The sequence below is a fragment of the Sinocyclocheilus rhinocerous genome, unplaced genomic scaffold, assembly GCF_001515625.1.
Source record: "Sinocyclocheilus rhinocerous isolate Xijiao unplaced genomic scaffold, SAMN03320098_v1.1 scaffold558, whole genome shotgun sequence".
Taxonomy (NCBI): domain Eukaryota; kingdom Metazoa; phylum Chordata; class Actinopteri; order Cypriniformes; family Cyprinidae; genus Sinocyclocheilus; species Sinocyclocheilus rhinocerous.
The window spans coordinates 465,440-472,748 of NW_015634502.1; the positions used below are offsets into that span (position 1 = coordinate 465,440).

Consider the following 7,309-nt stretch of genomic DNA (forward strand, 5'->3'; position numbering starts at 1 on the left):
CAAGTGCTATATTAGTATATTATTATAGTGTTATATTTCAACTTCACAAATAAATGTGCAGCATTTTGTCCAAGCAATAATAAAAGGACACATTTAATTTATAATGTCTTAAATCTCATTTTGTAAAAAAAAAATTAAAATCAAAAACCGTGAATCAAATCGAATCGTGAAATCAAAATCGTGAATCGAATCGAATCGTGAGTTGAGTGAATCGTTACATCCCTACTTACAGGTGGAGGATTCAGCTTCCACGTCTCATCAGTCCAGAATCTGTTGTAGTCTTCGATTCACATTCAAATGAAATGTCCGAGGACTGTTGCTGCTCGTGCCCCTGTTTGGGGGCCCTGTTTGAGAGACTTTTCAAGTGGTCTAAGACCAAAGTTGAAAAACATACCGGCAAACTTCATACACAAAATGTCCCAAATCCGACCCGTTCATCCATGTCTGAGCCCGCCGGTGATATCTACACGGCGCTGTGGCCCTTCCAGGCTCGCGCGAACGAGGAATTGACCTTCCAGGAGGGAGAGCACTTCCGAATCTGCGAGCGTCAGGGTGACTTGTGGACTGCCGTTAAACTGGATAGAAACTGAATGGTGACAGCCAAGGGCTTTGTTCCTCAAAAGTACCTAGCGAGAAGAGAACCGGTGAAAGAGCAACCGTAAGTAGGCCTAGGCTACGGTTATTGAGGAACTTTTTTTTTTTTCCAAAAAAAAAAAGTCCAATTTTCTCCAGAGCTACTGAAAATGAAGCGTTTTTCTTCCCGTTTTAAGTATTCCACTCCCGGTTTATTTCACCATTTCATTTTCCAGTTCCCCTCACACTGGTGATAGAAACCACAGACAGTCTGGATTTAAAAATAACATCTGATAAATGATTAAATGTAAAAAAAAAAATAAACACACAAGCTTTCTCAGTACTTACCTAATAACACAATTATGAACACTTTTATGACTAAAACAATATTAGTTCAGAGTACAGAGTGCAAATACTCAAATTATTGTCCTTTATTTTATATATATGCATGCATCCAAGTTTAGGCAAATGCAGTCCTGTCACAACTCTGCTGCACATGAATGTGGTTTGAGATATGTGTACAACACCCGAACCACTGTGCTCTTCTTTAGTTGGTATTTTGGGACACTGAACCGCTTTGAGACCCAGAATTTGCTCTTGGCTCCAGGGAATGGAGTGGGTGCTTTCCTGTTGCGACAGTGAAAAAGATCACATAAGGTGCATTTTATCTGGTAGGTCAGAGTAATTGTTGTGTGTATTGACCGTGGTTTTAAACTCAAACTGCATTTTACATCCAGTTCCGCCTATGCTATTAGTCTATACAACATGGCATAGTGTCATTGTTATAATGTAGTAAATTAATCTCAAGAGTCATTTTTTTTTGTTACACTGGAAATGTAGTCAATCAGGTCATAATTAGACCTGCTTATAGTGCAAATGCTTTCCTGTTGCGACACAGTGAAAAAGATCACATAAGGTGCATTTTATCTGGTAGGTCAGAGTAATTGTTGTGTGTATTGACCGTGGTTTTAAACTCAAACTGCATTTTACATCCAGTTCCGCCTATGCTATTAGTCTATACAACATGGCATAGTGTCATTGTTATAATGTAGTAAATTAATCTCAAGAGTCATTTTTTTTTGTTACACTGGAAATGTAGTCAATCAGGTCATAATTAGACCTGCTTATAGTGCAAACATGTTCTTCTCCCCTATTCAGTTAATTCACTGTTTTCCAACCCGGTTTCTGAAGGCGCACCAATAGTACATATTTTGGATGTCTCCCTTATCTGATCCATCTATTTCAGATATTGGAGTTTCTACTACTGATGAGTTGATTCAAGCGTGTTTGATTAGGAAAAAGTTTAAAAATATATATGTAGTGTGTTGGTGTGCGTCCAGGAACAGGTTTGGGAAACACTGGGGTAATTCATGATAGATGCAGATGATCAAATAATCTCTTATCATTGCTCCTCTACTATTTGCATGATGCATCCTTTCTCTGTGTGCGTCATTCTGTCAGTGGTAATCAGTGACTGGGAAGTGAAACATATTAAGGTCCATCAGAATCAGAATGGAAGCTTCTATTTGGAACAGAGTCAAATGTTTCAGAGCCTGGAGAAACTGCTGCAGCACTACAAGAGGAACATCCTGAGCTGTGGTATCTGTCTCACACGGCCCTGTGCACGGGTGAGTGAAAGAAACGGGAGAGAAAAGTAAAAATACAAAAAGTCATAAGTCAAACTTAACATTATTTAAATCATGTCATTTCAAACCTGTATGACTGACTTACCTTTGTGGAACACAAAAGGTGAATTTTTGAAGAATATCCTGGCCACTCTTGAATATAACAAGTTAGGACTGAGGCTGTCAAGCTTCAAGATTACAATAAATAAATAAAGTATAAAAGTGAGCCACATGACCTGTGCACTATATTGCAAGTCTTCTGAAGTCACACAATATAGTATAACTTAACTTATAATGTCCTTTGAGTGAGGACATTTAAAGGGGTCATATGATGCAATTTCAATTTTTCCTTTCTCTTTGGAGTGTTACAAGCTCTTGGTGCATAAAGAAGATCTGTAAAGTTGCAAAGACTAAAGTCTCAAATCCAAAGAGATATTCTTTATAAAAGTTAAGAGTCAGCCACACCTACCTAAAACGGCTCGTTCTAACACGCCCCCACATATCTACGTCACTATGTGGGAAGATTTGCATAACGCCGACCAAATGTTCACGCAAAGAAAGAAGGCGTAACTTTTATTCTCGCTGTAGTATTGTTGTTGCCGCCGCCATGTCGTGAAGGCGCTGTGTGTTTCGTTGTGAAAGCGAAACTACTTTGTTTGGCCTTCCAAAAAAGGACGATATCTGCTAATAACCTATATACACACAATAACCTATTTTGTGGTTGCCGCAAGCCCTCCGGACACTCCGTCTAATCCGCCGGCCGCGCCGTTCTCAAGCCCGCCGCCTCTGCTCCCTCAAGCCCTCCGGCCGTTCCTCACTCTAGCCCCGGCCGCCACTCACTCTAGGCCACCGCCGCTCACTCTAGGCCACCGTGTGTGACGCTGTGTTTCGTTGTGAAAGCGAAACTACTTTGTTTGGCCTTCCAAAGAAATCAGTGGTTAAGTTGTATTTACAACACTGTTCCAGAACACTTCAACCCAAATATTCAGTGGTTAAGTTGTACTTCCAACACTGTTCCAGAAGTATGTATGTTCTATAGTATGTGAAAATAAGTGTATTCACCGAGCTGATGATCTGAATGTGAGAGAGAGAGAGAGAGAGAGAGAGAGAGAGAGAGAGAGAGAGAGATGCAGAGAAGGGCGAGGCCAGGAACAGGATGAGAACACTGCTTTAGAACATTGATTTTAAACCCTTGTGAATCCATTAGAACCCTTAGAAGACAGACACGCGATTCATATATGAATAGATTTTTACATGCACCTCTAGTTTTCTCTTCCTCTTCTCTAAAGCAGCGCAGCATGGCCTCGCCCCCTTTGCTGCGTGTTCCCGGAGGCGGGGTTTATGTAAAATTCTGGGTTCTTGACGTAATGGACCCGGGAAGTAACTCGTTGTAGTCTCTTACCAGTCGTTTTTGTAGGCATTAAACTGCCAGAATTTTAAAAGATATCTCCGTTTGCATTGAACTTTCAGCTTTGTAACTTTGCAGATATTGTTTATGATCAAACAGCAACATTACACACTAACTAACATTAAAAAAAGTGAAATCGCAATCAACCACGCCTTTAAGGCTTCTGTCTGTCAGCCTATTAGTGAAAAATTCCCCTGAAGGAGTAAATTCCATATTTTGACAGATGTATTAATAAATCACATTGCTCCAACACTCTGTTGTACTGATGCGCTCTACTGTGTTTCCTACTCCTCCTCTAGAGTCTCTCAATCACAGGGAGTTCCTGATGGAGACTCAAATTTTGAAAAAGCACAGACATCTCATCACACTCTTTGCGTCTGCACAAGCTCCACCCCCTACTACATCATCACTGAGCTTATGGAAAAAGGCAACCTGCTCAGTTTCCTCCGAGGTTACAACCTCTTTATTATCTGATGTCAACCCAGTTAATATGAAAGTTTTTTTGACATCTTTAAACGTTTACTGTAACCTGTCAATAATGTTGATTATATGTGACCTAGTCCATGTTTTCACCACAAACACATTTTGAGTTTCATGAACTGAATGAGAAAGTGAAATCTAAAGGCCCGGTCACACCAAGAACAATAACTATAACGATAAACAATGATAACTACACTGTAAAAAATGACCGTGAATTTAATAGTAAAAGACTGTAAAAATGCTACAGTAAAAACCTGTTAAATGGTTAACGGTAAATTCCCCTACTATATACGGTGAAAAACTGTATTGGATATTACATGTAATTTTACGGTAGTATACCGTTTTTGGAAGTGGAAAAAGACCGTATAATTTACAGTGAATAACCGTAAATTGACATTCCCAGAATTCCCTGAATTGCATTTCAAATTTGATGTTTTTTTTTGTTGAAATAACTATGTTTCTTAGTTTTTTTCTTATCAGTTTTGTATATTAGGGTTGTGTGTTACACCTAATGTTGTTAAATGAATGTTTATTGCATTATTTCAGTGTCATGTGTGTTACCATGATGGTGTTTAGCGTTTGTGTGAATGACACTGTGCACCTTCTATATATGTTATTATCTAAAAGCTGCTTGTGATTTTTACAGTGTATATTAGCATCCAAACCAATGCATGACAATGCTCTTGTTTATTGCAAGTACTCACTGCAGTTATGTCACCTGCTTTTTTATCGTTCATCGATCTGAACATGATTCCCAACTATATCGTTATAGCGGTGAGGTGGACTTCCCTTTTCTCACAGAATTAAAACAATTGTTAAAACATTATAGTTGGCTATCATCTTTGGTGTGAACAGCCCTCAAGTTTTTGTTTTCTAATCATATCCTTGTTTCTAATAATCTAATCATTGTTTCTACTCTAAACTGTTGTTGAGATATAATCATTTAAATATCAGATGTCATGAAAGCTTGTTTTTGAGGTAAGGGCCTCTAAAGATTCCAAACAATTTTCAGAATTATTAGATTTATTCAAACATACATTAAAGGAGACATCAATAATAAGTTAGGTAAAAAATGTAATTGCTCTTATAACTTCGTGCACATATTTAACAATATATTTAAGATTTCTACAAAGTTTTTTTTTCTAGCTTTTTTCTATAAGTATTTCTAATGACCTAAGCACATGAATGACTCTGAGGTAAATGCTGCTTTACCTGACGTTGACATTTTCTGTGAATAAGTGAATAAAACACTGATTTACTGAGCGATTATATGAGAGATTGGTTTAGTAAGTTTTACTGTACATTTCAATATACCCTTTCTGATGTTCATTCATGTTTTTTGTTTTTGTTCGTAGCGAGGCAGAGATTATCGGTTACTCGCGCTCCGCACTGCCATTTGAACTAGCTTGCTAGTGATAATCTGTCATTTATTGTTAGAATTAATTTAAATTTTATAAAATTATATTTTATAAAATTTTATTTAATCAAATGGAAATGTTAAAGCTGTGATTGTTTAATCAAAAATAACGAAAGACTAAACAGTCCAAATTCAAGTTTTTTTTGTGTTTTGCTGCTATTATCACATTTCTTCTTAAACCAATCACTGCAACTCATATATACACTAATACCTCTCCTTAGAACGAGTCTTGTTTTTTGTAGAAAACCAAAGTCTTAAAGCAGATAGACATGATTCCTTCGGTTCTCCCTTCACAGGTGAGGACGGGCAGAACCTGGAACCACAGGAACTGATAGAAATGTCAAGTCAAGTGGCTGATGGGATGGCATACCTTGAGGAGCAGAACAGCATCCACAGAGACCTGGCAGCCCGGAATGTTCTAGTGGGACACAACTACATCTGTAAAGTGGCCAACTTTGGCCTAGCTCGAATCGTCAAGGTGAGGATTACTTTCTAGTTAATCAAAGACAGATCAAATAAACATACGGGGCACTTGTTTCACAGGAGCCAATTTACTCATCTGAAGATAAAACAAATAACATAAGTGGTGTGCTCCTGAAGCCATCAGCCATGGAAGGTTCTCCAACAAATCTGATGTTTGGTCATTTGGAGTCCTCCTGTATGAAATGTTCACTTATGGGGGATTCCCATATCCAGGTATGTACACCACTTGTGTATCTTTTTTTTTCATGCAGATCTGAAAAGGTTAAAGTACATCATTTTTTGTATATATTTTTGCAGCTTTCTCAAATCAAGAGGTGTACAACATAATCACCTCGGGGTACAGAATGCCTTCACCCCCTAAGTGTCCATCGCACATCTATGACACAATGCTGATATGTTGGAGAGACTCATCTGACGAAAGGCCAGATTTCAATGAACTTAAAATGCTCCTGGAGAACTCCGGTACTGGATACATGGAGTGGAACATTGAGCACTGCAATGACACATCAGATCCAGCAGAAGGCATCAGTTAACAGTGCCATGCAGAGAAAATGAGTGGGAGTGTCCCAACAATAGTTGTTCATGCATCTAAACACCTTTCCACTCATTTTCACCCCTTTTTACAGTATTCACACTTTCACTTTTTTGTGTCCTTAATTTCTGATTTCATGTGGAATTATTAACATTTAATGTAGGTCTAATCAAGTTTTTCCTCAAATCTACTTGGATAATACTAGTTGATACTGAAGATTATTTTTCTATTACCTTTTTTTCCATCCCGATTTGGAGACAGATACGTTTCTGAATGGATCACTTGGACTTGTACATAAAACCGGTTTTATGTTCATTAACAAGTTTTACCCTCATACTACAAAATAACTTCCCTTCACCAGATCTGCACTCTGTATTTTAAATTAATGGTATATAATTGAAGAACCCTAACTCGAAACATTTAAAGGGTTTATTTTGAAAGTTCATTGTTTTATAAAAACGCACTAAATCAAGGATTTCTCATGATATGACCCATTTAAATCATGCTGCTGTAAATAAAGCTTTTAAATGTGTGTGTGTGTGTGTGTGTGAGAGAGAGAGAGTACACAACAGAACAAGTCTGGCCAGTTGTGGACTCATTTCACAATCTCTAAAAACTTTCCACTGCAGTTTTCAGTTGGCACAGTGCTGTCGGTTCACGAGTAGAAGCTAACTGATCCTCCAAATGCTTTAAAACTGCAGAAATATACTAGATATGATACCAGACAGAATGTGCATTTCATAAAAAAAAAAAAAAAAACAGAAAAAATTGGGAAACCCATCTCATTGCAT

The 7,309-nt window shown here is 37.9% G+C and overlaps 1 pseudogene; it reads left to right on the forward strand.

Moving 5' to 3' along the window:
- Positions 1-302: 302 nt before the first annotated feature.
- LOC107745817 (protein-tyrosine kinase 6-like) lies at positions 303-6,519 on the forward strand (annotated as a pseudogene).
- Positions 6,520-7,309: the final 790 nt, after the last annotated feature.